The 19,215-nt window shown below is 36.6% G+C and overlaps 1 protein-coding gene across 2 annotated transcripts in view; it reads left to right on the forward strand.

Moving 5' to 3' along the window:
- Positions 1–19,215, forward strand: part of LOC131572977 (membrane-associated guanylate kinase, WW and PDZ domain-containing protein 2) — a 706,094-nt gene that overhangs the window by 361,280 nt on the left and 325,599 nt on the right. The gene's annotated exons all lie outside the window — the stretch shown is intronic.

Below are 19,215 nucleotides of genomic sequence, written 5' to 3' on the forward strand. Positions count from 1 at the left end.
ATAGGTGGGGAAGAAGTTATTATGGTCAGAGTCATTTTAAGCAGGGGGCATAACTGCATCAGCTTAAGAGCAGGGTATAATTGCCCCGTCAGAATACCAGTCAGTGAAAATAATTACAGAATTTCACATTAAATTTATAAAATAAATTGGTTGAATAGCAGACTTAAATAACATCTTTAAACTAACTACATCAGTGGACAAGGGAAGAGCTATCTATTCTATCTGGACTTTTGTAAGGCCTTTGACACAGTCCTCCACATCCTTCTCTCTAAATTGGAGGGATACAGACTTGATAAGTTCAGAGGAAATGGTTGGATGGTTGTATCCAGTGAGTGGTGGTCAGTGGCTCCATGTCCCAGTGGACATTGGTGATAAGTGGTGTCCCTCCCTCAGGAGTCTATTAATATCTTCATCAGTGAAGCAGACATTTGCAAATGACATGAGCTGAGTGGTGCAGTTGACAAGCCTGAAGGAAGGGATGCCACTCAGAGGCACCTGGACAAGCCTGAGGAGTGGCCCATGGGAACATTTCGCTGTTGAGCAAGGCTGAGTGCTGGTGCTGCACCTGGGTCAGGGCAACTCCAGGTTCCAATACAGGGTCGGGGAGGAAGGGATTGAGAGCAGCCCTATAAAGAAGGACTTGGGGGTGCTGGTGGATTCAGAGGTGGACATGAGACAGCAATGTGAACTCACAGCCCAGAAAGTCAACCCTGTCTTGGGCTGCATCAAAAGCAGCATGGGCAGCAGGTCGAGACGGGATTCTGCCCCTCTGCTCCTCCCTGGTACAGCTCTACCTGGAGTGCTGCACCCAGCTCTGGAGTCCTCAGCTCAGGAATGACATGGACCTTTAAGAATGGGTCCAAATTCACTCTCCCCACCTTTCTGTGTTCCAGAGAAGGGCCACAAAAGGGATCAGGGGTCTGGAGCACATCTCCTATGAGGACAGGCTGACACTTTTGTGGCTGATTCCCCTGGAGAAGAGAAGGCTCCAGGCAGACCTTATTGTGCCATTTCAACACTGAAGTCTTCATTTTAGGTGGAATAAGTTAATTTTCTGCCTAGTAGCTGTCACAGTATTGTGTTGTACATTTAGTATGAGAATAATTTTGATAACACACTGACAATTTAGTTGTTGCTCAGAACTGTTTATTCTAAGTCAAGAATTTTTCAATTTCTCAGGCTGTGCCATTATGCAGAGGTGCACTAGAATCTCAGAAAGAGCATGGCCAGGACCCCAGCTGGCCAAAGGGATATTTTATACCACAGAGCTACACCATAGCATGCCTAGAATATAAACTGTGTGGAGTTGTCTGAAAGGGGATAATCACATCTGTGTGTCACTTGTTTTTCTTAGGTTTTGTTCTTCTCCCTGTTTTTGTTATCTCCCTTTTCATTACTATTACTATTGACAGTTTTATTATTATATTTTAATTTATTTCAGTTATTAAGCTGTTCTTATCTCAACCCATGGGTTTTATCTTTTTCTGATTCTCATTCCCATCCCACTGTGGGGGCTGGGGAAGAGTGAATGAATAGCTATGCTGTACTTAGTTGTCATCTGGGGCAAAACCACGACAAGGCCTACTAGAGGGATGGGGACTGACGTTTTAGCAGAGCCTGTTGTGTGTGATAGGACAAGGGTTAATGATTTTAAACTGAAATAAGCTAGATTCAGATCTGAGAAAGGAAGAACTGTTTTACAATGAGGGTGGTGAAACGCTGGCTCAGTTTTCCCTGAGAGGTGGTAGATGTCCCACTGCTGGAAACATTCCAGGCCAAGTTGGACAGGGCTCTGAGCAACCTGATCTAGTTGAAGATGTCCCTGGTTATTGTGCAGAGGACTGGATGACCTTTAAACATTCCTTCTGACTCAAACTGTTGTATGATTCTATGAAGATTGGTGGTCTTTTTAGAACGAGATATTTATTATTTATTTTTAACTTGTTTTGAAATCTGAAGCAATATGTCCTATATTCACCCTACCTAGCTTTAAGAATTTGATTGATGCATTAAGTTAGGTTAACTACCAAAGTTAAATCATGAATTGATATTTAGTAAAGCCATCACATTCCAGGAAGTGCCTTAAGTCCTTAAAAGTATCCAAGAAATGAATGTCTTAGCAGGAAGAATTTTCCCTCCTAGCATATGTACTTCATTTTTATTGTCTTCCTAGGTATTCATATTGTATAAATTTGTCTTTTCATTATATGAATTCTTACTGAGTGTTTCCTGTTTTATAAGATTCATTGCTAAAGTTATGGTCCCATATATGTTAAATACCTACCAGCATAAAAGTTCAGCTCATTTACCCAGCTTTAGCTGTCAAATTCTAATTTACACAGCTTCAAAATTTAGCACATGCATTTCAAGTTCTTTGCCTCCCCAGTAAAGGCCTTCAGGCAGAGAGAATACAGCAGTGGGGACATTTTATTCATTATCATTCACCCATTGTTCCTTGCATTATTCTTTTATGCTTTTCTTTTTCCACTCTAGTTCTCTTTCTCTTCTTTTACAATGGGAACTGATGAGGATTCTCCATTTTAGGGAATCATGGCATGTTTTTTCAAGGCTGACCATGCAGTGTTAAAATTAATTGGCAATGGTTTATGATCTACCTTTTCTCACTTGGGTTAAAGCAATCAGCACTGCTTAATGTTATTATATAGGGCAAACACAGCACCATAAAAAGTACAAAAAATGCAAAGTGGCTTGAGACTGCAGACGTAAAGAAGATCAGGTTTCTATGTGTCTACCTCAATACCCTCAAATATTTAAATCTCTTTTTGTTTCATTTTGACTTTGGGCCACAGGTTGGGTATTTTTAATTTGTTCTTTTAAGTTAAGTTTGCATTAAATTTATTGTTACAGTTTTCTTCTTATGAGTTAAAAATATTTTCTGCTTAGGAAATAAATTGTTATTAAATATTCTACAGATATAGAATGAGTAATTAGGCTTCCCTGGAAGTATTTAACAGAGGAAGAAAGCCCTCACTGCCACCATTTTATGTAGAGACTGACAAGGTAGAAAGGTAAGTTCCCTGCTACCTCCGTATTTCCAGGCTGGAACTTTTTACATAGAACCTGAGTAACATTTTATTGCCTCAAATTTGGAAAATTGTCTGAAGAAATCTGGGAATCTTCTAATTCCATATAAAACAGGTTTATGTACCCTTGGTCGTGCGTGGTGGTGAGCAAACTCTTCATTCACTGACTTTGGTAGCTGAGAGCACTCAACATTTATTAGATGAAATCCTTTCTAATTATAAATGGGGAATGAGTCAGGCTGTTCCAGTCATGATAAATGAACCTGATTAAACATTTTGTGTCAAATATAGCACAGTAGAAAGGAAAGTTAGGAGTGAGTGGATTGAAGGGCTGCATAATTACCAGGAGCAGAGCTCATTCATTTCAGGGAGGCAGCTCAGTGCAGCAGCGTCAGTGCTGCAAACTTTGGGGGAGAATTACAGGAAATAGAGGTTCTCCATTGGAAATCAGCCTGGAAGACGTGTATTTAGCTTTCTGGCCTCCAGACACCCTCTGAGCTTTCTGTGGGTTTGCTGTACATGCCTCAAATTTTAAAGGTGAACTAAATGACTGCCAGAGGCCGGCTCAAGCCTTGACTGGAGGGTTCATGAAACTTCTGCTGAAATTTCCAGCGAGGTGCTAGTGCAGGCTTCTGAGCAAAAGCCAGCTGAAGCAGATAAATAAGAAAAGGAAATTATTAATAATTAAATACATTTAAATCTTTTCTATGTCATGCCATATTTATGCTTATTTTAATTGATTCTAAATCTTAAATGTCTGATTTTATAATTGCTGATAGTTATTAAGACAGTTTTAAAAATCTAAATAATTTCTACTTGTATTTCTGCCTGGAAGGGCTGTTTCATAGTATTTCTCTTGATTAAGAAAATGAAATTGTTTGCTTTTAAGTTTTGGAGGGAGTTCTGATATATGCTGTCAAATGAGTGGGAGAGTAAGAGAGAGAACAGATAAGTAATGCTTTAGTGTTTTCTTAAGATTTAATAAGTAGAGGATTATTTGTTACCTTGCCTAAAATTTATAGAGTTGCCAGACAATGTTTCCTACACAGGACTGGAATTTTAATTTCTTGCTGGGATTGTTTGCTGTAAGGTTTTTCACCGTAGCTACATTACAAGTTCAAATATGCAAACTAATATTAGTGTGGCCACCCTGGGAACACTGCAAAGCTAGCAGTTAGTATCTCCCATGTTTCAGATAAATATCAATAGCACAAAAATATGCAATCCAACAAGGATCCATCCATGAACCTGACTCTACATACACCATGAAAATATTGAGGCTATTCAAGGGCTGCAGAATTAAGCATTTACATCAGGATCAAACATGGGAGAATGCATAAAAGCCTCTGACATTTTGCCAGTCATGGGCACTGCAGGAATCAGTGGCAGACTTCTGTTTCAGAGCACAGCTGCATTTCTCAGAACAAATGCAAACTTCTCATCAAATTTGTATCATGAAAATGAGGATATGGCAAATCTCACCATTTTCAAAATGTTTTGTAGTTATTTTGTTTTGCATGCGGAGTTCTTGGGGTGTAAAGTAGAAATGTCTCTCATGGTTTTTTAAAATCACACAAATACAGCAAGCTGAGAACAAATAGAAATGTCGTACAAAGATATAGAATCTTTGATTAGTTTTTAAAATTATCCATTTCTGTCTCCTGATCACATTTCAAGGACACATCTTTTAATGATACCCATTCCACTAAATTTCAAAGACTTCGTGTACTCTTATATAACATAGAATATACACTATGTATTTTCAGAGGAATACTATAGGTACAAGATAAATTAAAGAGGAGTCAGTTTAGTACAGAATAAAAAGCAAACACAAAACAACAATTTTCTTTTTCTCTTAGAGAATAAATCTAAGGATGATACTTTTGGAGAAATTAAATAATCCAATTCTATATCTCTCTGGACATGCATGAACAATTTTATTTCAGAAATACAAGCAATAGTGAAAAAAAATAACATCATATTCTGCCTTCTTCAGAGCTCTATGATTTAGTAATGATCTTTTTAAGCTCTATTCATGAAACATCTTGTATTAGCAGAATCTGTGTGCTGATGTAGACTTTTGCACGAGGTGTTGTCATTACATCCTATTTAACTGCTGAATGTGTTATTAAAAACTAATTATTTCTTCTTCATCATTAGTGATTTTTTGTTTGATTTACTATGGATACAGTCATCCAGAGGCTGAAAATTTAAAGATTACATTTCTTTGTAGTAGTAACTCAATTAAGATCTTCCTGTTGCTATTGTCTAAAACAATGAGAACTATCTTCTGTGTGTTGCAGTTCCCCATAACTCAAGACTGATCACGTTTGCCATATGTCCCCCACCCTTCTTGCACTTTGTCTCATAATGTCTTCCTGGATATAGCTTCTAAATCCTCAAAAAATGAGAGCTGATTAATAAAAGGTGTGCAAAGCATAATCCTTAGAAAATTCTAAGGACCATGATGTAATAGTAAACTATGTGTGCCATCTGAAACAAAGAAGGAAGAAAACCCCAGCACATATTGTCATTAATGTCAACTAATCATTGTTCAAAGACAAGTCAACCTTCCAGTTTATTGACAGGAGTACATGATTAAAATTGTGCTTATAAAATTAACAGTCTGTAAAGGAGAAGACAGTGAATTAGGGAAGACAGGTCTGATAAGTAGCAGAAAATGAACCAGGGAATTAAGTGCATAGTATAAAATAGTATTTGGTGAACACCTATGGCATAGATTATCCCCCACTAACTAGTATGTCCTTAAAGCAAGGAAATACTCCAGCTTTACTCTCATCAAGATTTATTTTCCAGGTAATTGTGTTGGAAGCGTCATGTTCCTTGATTTCTTGGCTTGTCTAAGCATTGATTAGGTGTTGCTGCTGATTCTTATGAAGAATAAAATTTAGTCAAAGGATTAAAAGGATTAGAAGGTGGTTTTAATTATTCAAAGAATGAGGCTCTGAAATTAGCTTCCAATATAAGGGTCAGGAACTTGCTTGCTTTCATCTGAAGCCTTGATCACTTGATGTTCAGGGTTATTGGGGAGCGTGCACTCCAGCAGGACACAACTGCATTTGAGAACGTAATCAGTTTCTCTTTTGGTAGGAGTTGGTCTGACTGAAGGCCTTTTTCTCTTGAAAAAGCTCTGGAGTTCTTGCATTAGAAAAGATACAGTAGAAAATGCTGTCATGATCCTTTCCCTGTTCCTGCCTGAGAGAACCTCCCTAGATGTAGTCACACTTGCAACAATAAAGCCTCAGGCTATAGGCATATTTTGGTATAAAATTCCTGCCTCCCTGCTGAAGTTACCAAATCTAGAAAAGGCACCATTAATTACTAAGATTCACCTTTCTTTCTCAAACTTGTGCCATGACTGGTCTTGGACACCTCCAAATCTTTCCTCATTCTTTGTAAAGATCCTTTGTGGTAGCAAGATTTTTAGTCTTTTATAATGAAGAAAATCAGGCATAGAGATTTTTCAGTAGGATTTAATGCTCTGCTGTTTGTCCTGGTAAGAAAGGATTTTTGCAGTGACAACTGAACCCCGTCTCCAAAAGCAGCCAGAGTGGCAGAAGTCTCTCCTCTGTGGTAGCTACACCACAGTAGCTCATGTCAGAGGTAGTTTTGCAGAGGATAGCACTGTATGTCCATTTTTCAATGGGCATACCTGAATTTCTTGCCCAATTGTCATTAGCTTTTTTGAGTCCCCAATCCACTGCCTCATTTCAGATTTGTACCTGTGCTTTGACTATATTGAGACATTTTGCAAACATATGCCCTGAAAGCAGTGGAGAATCTGCCAGTGATTACATGGCTTCCTTACTTAGTGAAAAAATGGTGAAAAGTAACTGAGACTCCAATCAGCTGTGATTGTCAACACCTCCTTCAGTGTTAGCAACCTCCTGGCAATGCTAAAACAGTCTATAATCTGGCCATGGCTCAAGAAAATATCACTCTAAACTAGTAGTCTTGCCAACTGTTATCCTAGCTCTAATCTTTTCTACTTTAGTAAGGTAACTGCCTCACTTTTACCTCAAAAACTCAAGAACCTTTTGAATATATTTTAATTAGTGCATATTTTTTTTAACAATTAAGGACAAATATGCATACTTTTAGGTCTATAGCAGATTTCACCCTGGTTCACCAAGAGATGTTAATATGTTTAGAGGAGCAAGCAAACAAAGGTAAATTGAGCTGATTCTGTTATCTCTTCTTATCAAGATGAGTGGTTGTTTCCTCTTGCCAGGCATTCTCATGTCAGTGTCTCTTTACCAGGTCCTATTTTTCTGAAGTTTTCATCTATTGTAACCGTGAAATAGAAACTCAGGAAGTATTACTAGGAAAAAAAAGTTCATTCTTAAGCAATATTCACCTGCAAATTTGGAATGATGTATTTTTACCATTTTTTTGTATAAATATCTGCATGAATGTATGTGTGTGTCTGAATAATGTCTGTCTCTGTTTCTCTTTATCAGATGTCTGGACATAACTTCTGATTGTTTTCCTATTTTCTCCTTAGTTTTCATCCCTCTTCACCCTTGTATCTCAATATCTAAATAATTGCAACTTCCTCATAAAATCCAGTTCTGTCATCATAATTAAAATATCTCATCACTAAATGCTTTGGTTTGGTCTTCACTGATTGAAATATGATTATTTCTGCCAGGTGTATTTAAAATCTCTAATTTTCCTTCCCTCCTGAAATCCCCCAATGGGAAAGCATGTGGAAGTTTGTCTTCATTATCTCTTTTTTATCTGCCGTGCACAGTCCTGCTGTTATAATTTAAGTGTGAAGGCACCGTGAAGAATCTCTACACATTCTTGATCAAAGACAATTCAGGAACAATTTGATTTATGCACATCCAAATGTCATGGAATTTTGTGGGAAATGTCAGCAAAGTCAGGAAACCTGCTATCTGCTGAAAAATTCTGAGAAAGTGAGGAAGCTGAGCTCTGAGAGATGGGGGAGTTAAATTTAGGAGACATAAAATAAGATGCTTCTATCTTTGATTTCTGCCCACAACTTTGTTAAAGGGTATAGTTCCAGCAGCAATTGAAGCAGGAACAATATTATTGTGCTGATTCCTCAGTAGCTGCTATTCAGAGTTCTGTACTTTGCCTTAAAGCACCTTAAACTGAGGTGGTTAATATCACCCTGTGAATGGCAGTGCCTGGGAAGCCACTATGTGTTTCTTCTAACATGACAATTTTGAGACTAGTGATTGCTTTCAGAGCACAAAGTGGACTGAAAGTACTGGTATTACCTTCCCCTGTCTCAGCTGTATCCAAGACAGACTGTCAGTGTCCAGCTGCAGTCTTTAAAAGTCAAAAACAGAATTAATGGGAAATTACAGTCTTCCATTTGGCTTGAATACTTTTAAACTAGCTTTATAAGTCCCACCAGTGACTAATGTGTTTTTTCTCCATAAATAAGCTTTCAATATATGTGGCCATGCTGCCTCCATATCATCAGAACAATGATGTAACATCTCCACTTTACACAGTACAAATGTCACCCAGATTGTTTCTGATGATTTCTGTACTGTTATGACCGCTAAGAATGCTCATACATAGAAAAAGTAGTTTAGATTATGAGATTTTTGTTTTGTTCCTACTAAAATTGCACCAATTTTTTTACTAGCTGGGAGTGTCACTGTGGTGTTCCCCTTAATTACCTTGCCTGGAGAAATTGAATCACGTGCTAAAGGTCTGGTGCCTTATTGTTACATATGTGTGAACAGCTTGAAATAAATACTAATACTAAAGGATTTCACATAGCTCCTGTTTCCAAAGGAACCAGTTTCCTGTTGTCTGGGCATGTTCAAAGAGGGTAGGTCAATTGTAAGACCAGAATAAACCTTGCTGTGTTTTCGTGCTGAGAAAACAAACAAGTAAAAAACCCAAATTATGATAGAAAAGCTGATTGTAAATAGCAAAGCATTAAAGAAAATTCTTTTAACACTTAGATGGATGAATGGCTGAGAAGGTGTCTCCAGGGATAAAAGGAGAAGCTTATGGGAATGTCCTCACTTTTTTGAGTTTCTTTGATTAATTCTCTCCCTTTTTTTTTCCTTTTTCTTTCCTCTGCACAGCTATTTGAATTGGACCTAGGGAAGGGGAGCTGGGGCAGGGTGAGACATGTCTTGGGAACTTTAATGTTTATGTGTAGCCTCTTTTTTCCACACTTTCATTATGGGGGACAGCATTTTAAAAACCTTTTCTGGCATGTGTCTTGTTCTGTGAGGTTTAGATTTACATTTATCAGCGTTATGTTGCTTATTATATATGTTATATATATATATATGTGTGTGTGTGTTATATGACATGTTATATGTTTTATATATATATATGTTATATATGTTATATGTAATGTAAGTTATATATTGTATTATACCCAGATATGAAAATACCTTAACCACATAAAATCCTGGGGTTTAGATCCCTCGATTCTGCCATTCTGTCCCCAGAACAGCCAGATATTTCATCCACATGTTAACAAGGACAGCAGTGACCCAGGCCACATTTGAGTTGCACATTACAAGAGGAGGATTGCTAAATGGCAGGACATAAGCAAGGGCAAGAAAGTGTTAAAGAAATAGCTGATCTCTAAATATTTTCCTTTACTTCAGTGGGCTCAGTACAGCAGTCTACACTGCAGTGTTGCCTAACAGGTACTGTCATTAAGAGCTATTCTTCATTTTAAGGAACAACCATGAGGAAATATTAGCTCTTATGGGGAATTAGTATGGATCAGTATATATCTCTGCTGCCTAGGAGAAAAGAAATAAACAAGTTGTTCAACTGGGAGAGAGTATAAAAATCTTATTTGATCTGGATGTTTATCCTGCATTCCCAGTCAGTCTACCCCAGATATAGACACCCTTCTCTCCCTTATCCCACATTCACTCTTTCAGTACCATTAATTCTTTCAGCCCTCTGGATTGGGTATCACACCCCAGTGTGATTTCCAGTGCACTTTCCTTTCCTGGTGATGGGAAACCAAAATGAGCCTTTCCCTTTGAAGCATTTCCATTTGGGCTGAGTGGTGAAATCACTTTTAAATCTGTCTGTAATGACAGGATAGCATTGACAGAGCAGAAAATCCATGAGGAGACTTTACAAAATCAGAATTTGGAAGGGACCTCTAGAGGTCATCTGATCCAGCCCCTCTGCTCAAGCAGGACCAGCCAAGTTGTGCAGGACCATGGCCAAGTGCCTTTGACTTTCTCCAAGGATGGAGACTCCACAGCCTCCCTGGGCCACCTGTGCTGGTGCTCAAACATTGTCTGCAGGGAGGCCTGCAGCAGCAAACCAGAATTTTTAAGGTTTTATTCTGATAACAGTTAACTGTAAATCTGCTGAAGTCAAGAAAGAGACATTTCATTTATACTGGTGTTAGTAAGATCAAAATCTGCCCTGAGGCTCTTATCCTTACATAGATGTCTTGTAGGGAATGATGTATTCTTTAAACAGCCAAAATACTGGCTTGGTTGGTTTTTTTTGGTTTTTTTTGGTTTTTTTTGGTTGTGCTTTGGTGGGGGGTTAAGGGGTAGAGAAATGTAAAAGAGGTTATTTAGAATGAAGCAGCAGTAATGTACCTGGAGCACACTTCTGAGTGTAAATAAATAAATATTTATTTTCCTGATATAAAAAATAAACTTAGCAACAGGTTCCCAGCCTATTTTTTCTTCTATTGAGGAACATGAATCACTAATGGAAAGACTAATTAATTTAGCTAAACAAAAGTTCAAAACTTGTTTCCAAGTCACCATTTATTATTTTTAGGTTTGCAGGGAAAAAAAAAAAAAACAAACACAAGCCAACAAAAAACAGAATATCCAAAGTTGCTATAATAATTCAGTGGAAACTTTTTTATTGAAAAATAAAATAAATCTATTTAGGGAGGCATATTGTTTGCTGATCTGTTTTGGTTGGCTAGATAAATGGCCTAGCAATTATGAAATTGTTGTACTGCTAATCAATTCCTTATCAGTACAGACTTTCCTCTTGAGAATAATCTCATGTCTTTGGTGACATTGCAAAGTACAAAGGAGTACACTGAAGATGAGTAACATTCAGTACTAGTATGGCAATTATAATATGCCAAGTAATGCAAGCTGTATATTTTACTTGGTCTAAGTAGTATCTCAGACCTTGATGCTTCAGGCTTTCAGTAAATTCTCGAAATTTTTTTTGTCAGGAATTTGTTTTGTATCTTGATACTTTATCAACACTAACTTACATTTTCAGTAATCTAATAATTGCAAATAAAATACTGCATTATGGTAGATGAATGAAATTTTAACTCATACCACCTTTCATACTGTGTGCTTCTGCAATCCTCTACTCTGTCACTTCTGTTGCTATTTCTCATACAGTTTCCCCCCATTTTATCATTCAGCTCTTTACCAAGATTTGCTTTTATCAGTATTCCAAACAATTTGTCTAAGACAAAGCTGTATTCAGAAGAGAGCATCTTCTGAATGAAAACTTATGGGCACTTCATTGTGCCAACAGGTCTATCTAGAATAAAATTATTCCTTCTTTTTAAGGTACATTGCATTTTTTATTCTATTTTTTTAAATAATAGAAAGATACTTTTCAAATATATTTTAATAGATCATGCTAAGTACTTTCTATCAACTTAGTAACATAATTAAATCAGTGATCCTAATGCAGTAAATTTCATCTGTTTTTGAATTTGTCTTTTGAATGCTATCCAAAAAGGATTTCTGAAATCTTCTTAAAGTAGATATTATACTTATTTTAGAAACACAGATCCTTGCCAAGTTCACACAGTTAACTGGTCCTGTGCCTAGTAACAAATAATATACTATTTGCAGTTCATGTTGCAAGGCTGAATGATGTGAATGTATAGATTCATTTTTATCCCCTTGCATTTGTGCTGAAACAATGGAAGACATTCTAAGTATATTTTCTGTATGGCAGTCCCCCAAAATAAACCTTAGCTGCTTCAAGAAATGGTCCTGAAAACATGCCATTGCTCACATTTCCTTATCATCGTTAAAATTTAGATTCTGTACTTAGTTTATTTAGATTTAATACTTAAACCACTGCATGGTGGACTGGGAAACCCAAGTTTCTCTGGGGAAACTGAAGTACCAAGTACAGCAAGAGGAACTGGTGAAGCTTGAAAGGTTTATTTTGTTTTGTTTTGGTTTGGTTTTTTGGGTTTTTTTTTTGGGCGGTGGGGTTCTGGTTGGGTTTTTTGTGGGTTTTTTTGGGGTTTTGGTTTTTTTGGTTGGTTTTTTTTGTTTGTTTGTTTGGGTTTTTTTTAGGAAAAATGGAAACAGGAAATTCTCTCTCTGAAGATCTTTGCAAGAGGTTGAGGACTGGAGTGACAGACATATATGGAAGTGTCATTTCTTTGTAAACAACTTATAAGTGATAGAGCACACATTTTCAGGCACATTATTTTCCAAGACCCCTCCCTTTCTTCCTCCCATTTGTCTATATTGTGGATCCATAAGGCCGTAGGATTTCCAAGTAGATTTTTCTCCTACAAACAGAGTATTTTCCTTGGTTGTGGAGTGGTGGGCAGGAGGACAGGTCCTTGGGGGGCTCAGCACAGAGGGCACTACACCCCCATCAGATTCCCCTAGGAGAAAGCCTGAATCTTAACTTCTTCCTGAGTGGACCTCAGAGAAGATCAGCTGGAGGGACGAGGTGCACAAACACATTTCTCTCTTCCATAAACTCATTTCTCAGCTGATTTACCTCACAAAGATTCCATAAAGTTTTAACGTTCTGTTTAATTACAAGGTTTAGCAGCACAATCTTATGTTTATTTTTCACTACAATCCATAATAAGCCCCATCCAATTCAGGAGTCTTTCTTAATAAATAGCTTCTAAAGAGTCCTTAAACAACATCTGCAGAGAGTCAGGATAGCTTTTTGTTGAAAACAAAGACATCTTGGAGTTATTCTGGCTAGCTGGTTCCCTTCCAGGCTGGTGTACTGTAGGATGCAGTGTGGCAGATGACAATTTAGGGCACAGGCTTTCTGAGCAGAACAAAAGTAGCTTATTTGCAGTTACTCCATTTTTCTCAGAAATATGCTCATTGAAAGCAAAATTATTTGATACTATGGCTCAAAACAGTAATTTAGTATGTCCAATTGTAACAGTCCACATTTTAATGTATTCTGTATGAGAAGAATCTAGTGAAATGACACTACAGTATCAGTGTAAAAAGCATCTAAGTCCAAGTGTCACATACTTATTTGTTCAGTTGAAATGAAGTTATCAGCAAGATAAATTATCCTATCAAACAGCAACCTTCCTTCACTGACTTCAATGAGAGCTTAATAAGAAATCTTTTTTTTTTTAGAAAAGAGAGGAAAATTCAAGTTTCTTGTGAAGCTCATGATATTTTGCAGTCACTCTTTGATTCTTTATAACATTGTTTGAAAAAAATGTCTATTTCAGGAGTTGCTTATTCCCTCCTATACCAGTATTGTTTAGACATGCCTGCATGCATCAGGATATTATTATACATACAGTAGTTGCTCTGAAATGTACATATATTTGGAGAGAAAATTCCAAATTTTTTTTAAGAAATTAAATGAGCACAGTCAGGTAAGGACCAGGACACAGAGCTGAAGTTCTGCCATGCAATATAGGAGTGAGAACTGCAGCAGTTTTGGTCACAATGGAATATGATTAATTTCCAGCTATAGCATGTCCTTACTAACAGCAATAAACTCCAGTTATACCCCTTTGGTCACCAAATAGTCAACAACCCATGAAGAAGTTATTGCCTTTGAGCTTACTTTAAGCAAAATATTGCAGAAGTTCCTATAGAAAAATGTTCATGAGTTTATTCAGTTTAACTTGAATGGAAGGATAAACAAAATAGGTCTGCAGTTAAACACTCTAATTTTGAATATGGAACACTGAGAGATTAGGAAAACTAATTAGTGAAGTCAACTGGAATGAAGAGCTAAGAATTTTAATATAGACAAGACCTGGAATGTGGAGGAAGCTGACCTAGAGTGAATGCAAAAACTATGAACAAATTTTGAAAAGAAAGAATAATTAGGGATATAGCGGTTAAATGAGAAATGCATTATGGATTTGCTCAGGTTGATCATGCTAAGGTTGTCTGTTTCTAAGATAACTGATATTTCTGAAAAACAAAAGCAAATAATTTACTAGAAACAAAGTTAAATTTAATCTGTCAGCATCTCAGAAAAGTATTTAATATGGTGTCACGTAGGAAATTATTAGGCAAATTAGAAAATGAGAATTAATGAAAGAATTATGGGGTAGTGGTCCATAAAGGAATCTAGCTAACAACAGCAGGCTTTGATAAAAGGCCGCTGTTGGTCTGAAAGGGATTTTATAAATAGAACTAACAAGGATAATTATTAGAACAAATTGTATGTAATGATTCTTTCAGTGGTATTAGTGTAAAATACAGAATATACATTAATTTTCAGTACAAAGGATGAATGGAATATCATAGAAGAGTACAAGTAAAATGAAACCTAAGAATATTTTATTTAAAAATCACATATCTTTGCACTAAATTTTGTGCATGAAATGTTGATGGAGATAAAACAGCATGCATTAAACAGCACAGACTAATTAAACTGATGTGACCATGTCTAGAATTTTATGCATAGTTGTGGCAGTGAATATTTGAGAAGATAAATTGGAATTGTGTTAGGAATAGAAAAGGATATTGTTCTACCAGTGGTAATGAGAGACTGTTTCATGACAGGAAAGAGCTTGATACAAAGAAAAAAATGTGTGTTGATAAATGATCGCTTTGTTCCAAGGTGCAAACACAAAGGTAGTGAAAGGTACTTTACTGAAAGTGCAATCTTGGCACAAGGATAAATGGGAATAAATTGGCTATGAACAGATGTCGGCTGAAAATTGGAAAATGTGCCTTATTACTCAAAGGTGCCTGACCAGTTTTTCTGAGGGCAGTGTAGGGGTAAAATTTTAGTTTGAAATGAAGTTGGTAGAATTATGAAAGTGAATATAGGACCTGTCTTCCAGGAAGAATGGTGTGGATTTAGTTACTCTTTCAGTCATTTCTCTTGTTTTACATATGCAGCCATAAATGCAGATAGATATTGTCTGCCTTGATTTTATGCCTTGCCGGTGTTTTTATTCCAAATTGCTTTGAACTTGGCAAAGCAGAAACATTAAATTGTTCCTACAATTATTTATGCATAGTAGCTATATAATGCTTAGGTTTTCAAAGTATTCTGTTGACATGCCTGACATTCCAACAGTTTCCCCAAACACATTAACTTGCTCAAGGTTATACTACAAGCCAGTGGCAAAGAACACATTGGAGGTCCATTAGACAGAAATGGCAATTTTTAGTTGTAAACCCTAAAGTACAGTGTCATTACTTTTCCAGAATAGGGTATGAATGGTTATGAAAGATGTTGGCATGAACCCTTTTTTCCTAATAAGGGGTTCTTCCAAACAAGATTATTTCAGTTATAGTCCTTTTGTTCATTCTGTATCAGCATTACCCAAGCATTGCTCATTGTTATTCTTAGAAGGTAAGACTAAAGAGTCTATTGATAGGTAAGCAGGCAACACTAATTCCAAATAGTAATAAAATTATAGGTATGTAAACCCAAGATGATCTCATTAAAGTAATAAACTCAGAAGGATATTGAAGACCAGATGGAACTCCAAATAGGAAAATCTATAATGGGACATAAGGATGCAAATTACCCAGAGCAGAGTTTTTCCACATTTGAATGTAGTTCCTTATGTCATAAAAAGATATATACATAAAATACAATCTGTTAAAGTATTTGTATTGAAATCACAATTTCTAAATAGATATACTTCGAAGGCTTCTGAATTAATGAATATGTATGGGAATGTTTTCTTTCGTGCAAAGATTCAGTGGAAAATGTCAAACTTCGTATGATGTGTGGAATCAAAATTTCACATTTAACATGTCTGCAGCTTCTCAAAGGCTCTATACCTATTTACATGTATGCACTTGAAAGGAGTTTACTGAACAATTCATCTATAGAATGTTAAAGAACCTATGGATAACTACAGATAAATTGGAGATCTCTTGTTCAGTCAGTGTCTATTATTCTCCCTTTATCTGTCTCTGTTGAGCTTTGGTAGTAGGATCCATGCCAAAAGGATATGATCTGGCCAGAATCTGAGCAGTGAAGTGCAGAAAGAGCCATCATACTGGTTTTAGAAATCCATCTGTTCTTCTTATGCAAATAATATTGCAGTGCTGGAAAAGCTGGCTACTTTGAACATCCCTTTATGACTATCATACATCTTGCTTAATTAGTATTTTAGGATGACTATCAGAATATTTCAATGTTGGAAAAAGTCCTGTATATCTCTCACCAAAGGCTGGTAGTGTCTTTGTGTCAAATTTGAGGCTTGTGTCCATATTGATAGTCCCTCTCCAGCAGTCCATTCTGCCTTGGTGGGGTTTTTTTGGCTTTTCTGTGGAAAACACATTTGGTGTGGAAAATTATAAAGCATACTGGAAAACAGAATAAGTGGATTAGGATGCCTGTGTGAGAACAATTATTGTCTCTGAATAAGTTTCTATCATATACAGACAATATGTAAGAATTAGGCCCAAGCAGGTGTTTTCTGGGCTTTAACCCTTTGTATCCCAAAAATCAGTGGAAGGGCATGTGCAGCTCCACTCTTAACTTTTGTGAATCAAAGGAAATAGAAAACAAGCATTATGAAGTGTTATTCACTCACTGGGTACTGTGTGTGGTATCATTCTGTGGAGAGCTCCAGGGGGAAAGCAGGCATTGTTTATATTGTGTGTTTTTTCAATAAAATATTATTGATTTCTAACAGTGCAGAGACAGTGTTTAACATTTGTTTCAGTTATTAGTATGACTGAAAAACTGAGCACTTAACAATGGCCCAAGTTCCTGTGGTACGGTGACACTTGCTCTGACTTTGTTTCCTCGACGTGCTGGCCAGTCCTGGCCTGGAGATCACCCTCAATAGCACTTTGGCAGCAAAAAGGGAATAAATATTGCAGCATAGAAATGTCAGGTGAAATCTCTTTATGCTCCCTTCCCTTCTGCTACTTCTTTCCCTCAGTTACTAGTTTTAAAGAAGGCTCCTGTGGGGGTTTGGCACAAGGGAAAATAGAGCAGCTGGTGAGCCCTAAACAGCAGAACAATGCTTGCAGTCCTTTTGCATTAAATGATCTTAAGTCATTGCTTTACACTTAGGTCAGTTTGGTTTTCAGTCAGTTTGTAAATCATGCTAGCAACTAGATATTTTGCAATCAGCTTGATCTGTTGCTGTAATCTGATCTTGTTCTACTGATAAGCAGGTGGACGTGGGGAGCTGCTTCATAGTAAAAAAATAGTGAGACTATATGAAAAGGCTTGGCAACATATTTCTTAATTGTTTGGGGGCTGGAGAGCATTCTGGCAATTGAAATTAATATTTGGGATTATTATTCTGGGTGGCAGATGTTCAAAAGCACTTTTAAGCCTCACTTCAAATCTTAAGTCTGAAGCTCCAAAGCAGCTCCATCACAAAGCTTGCAGTAGACAGACAGTATTTTGTACTAGACACTGCTGACCACATTACAGTAGGGTTACTTTTAGAAAGCAGTCAGCATGTGAAGTGGATTGCATTCAATAAAGAACTGCCAGATTCTGACCTCACCCTGGTTTCACTCCGGCAGGAATCTCCAGTGGAGTTAGAATAAGTCAATGGGCCTATTTGAAATTTACACCAGAGGATATTAATTTGGAATCTTGCCCATGCCTGTGTTGCTTCTTCTGAAGCAATGTTTCTATTCTAGCAGCTCTCTAAAATTGGTATTCTTCTGGTTATGGGGGTTAGAAGATTGCCCTAACTTTATTTGGACAAAAAGTGGTTATCCAGTAAAAATGGATTTGTTATTTGTTATTATTACTTTGAGTAATAATAACATTTCATCCATTTTTAAATTTCACATACTGGACTCTTCTCTTAAGCCACAAGTGATTTTGAATCCTGTTTCAGGTTCTAAACATAGAAAAGACTAATGTCAGGCTGGGGAATGACATATAATCAGAAGTAAAAGAATTTAAAACAATATAGAGTCTAGTTTTTGTGAAAGTATGGACTAGACAAAAACACTAATATGTACAAGTTGTTAATTCTAAAAATGTTGTAGTATTAATTTCATTAACTGCATTGAATAAATAATTTTAGTCTGTTATTTCACGTGACTTTTTCCGGACTAAACAGATAGTCAAATATATATTTCCTAGAATTTTTAATTCAAGGAATATGCTAAATAACATTTCTTTACCCCATAATCCCAGGTCCTATGATTTAGGCAAATGTGACTTTATCCTATTTGTCTTATTACTATTCATAAATTTAGATTATGAGGAAAGATTGATAATTCTCATATAACAAAAATTAAGATTTTTAAATTTAAAAGTTTAAAAGGCAAGCAAAAGTACTGTAGATTTATTTTTTAAATGTAATTTTTTAAAAATACTTTTCACAGTTTGTGAAATCAAATTATTTTGTTAATTGGGACTGGTGAAGCCTGAGAAGAGGCAAAGTAGTGTCTGATGGTATGAGGTCCCCAAGTAAACAAAGCTCTTCTATGTAAAACATCTCGCATTACAGACTCATCAGGGTATTAATTCTCCTGGGAGAGAGAACAATGCCTGAGAGTAAATTCTGAGAGGTAGTCACTTTTCAGTACTCAAAAAAACATGTTAAACCCTTAAAGAGTGGAAAGTTTTTCTTTATACCTTTGTGCGGAATCATAGGAGTATGAATTCGTATTTGCCATCAAGGATGTAAGTGGGTACTTTAGACCACATGTCATTTATTTGCAGAGTTAAACTTCCCTTAGAGTCACTGGTGAGCACTTCAGAACAGATTAGCCTTACAATGATGTTTTAAATTCTGCTTTAAACCGGTTTCTTTATTCTCTATTTCTTTCTCCATCTACCTTCAGGATATTTTTAAAGCACATGTAGCCAAAACTATGATTTTCTGTCTTTAAAAAATAAATAGAGCTGGGATAATTGAACTAATTGTTTGGGTTGTTTGTAATAGCTCTTGAGAGAGAGGGCATTCATCTGAATATTGTGCTAGGATTTCATACTTCCTTGCTGAGCCACACAGTCCACTGGATATATAGAA

Source organism: Poecile atricapillus, chromosome Z, assembly GCF_030490865.1.
Source record: "Poecile atricapillus isolate bPoeAtr1 chromosome Z, bPoeAtr1.hap1, whole genome shotgun sequence".
NCBI classification, from domain to species: Eukaryota; Metazoa; Chordata; class Aves; order Passeriformes; family Paridae; genus Poecile; species Poecile atricapillus.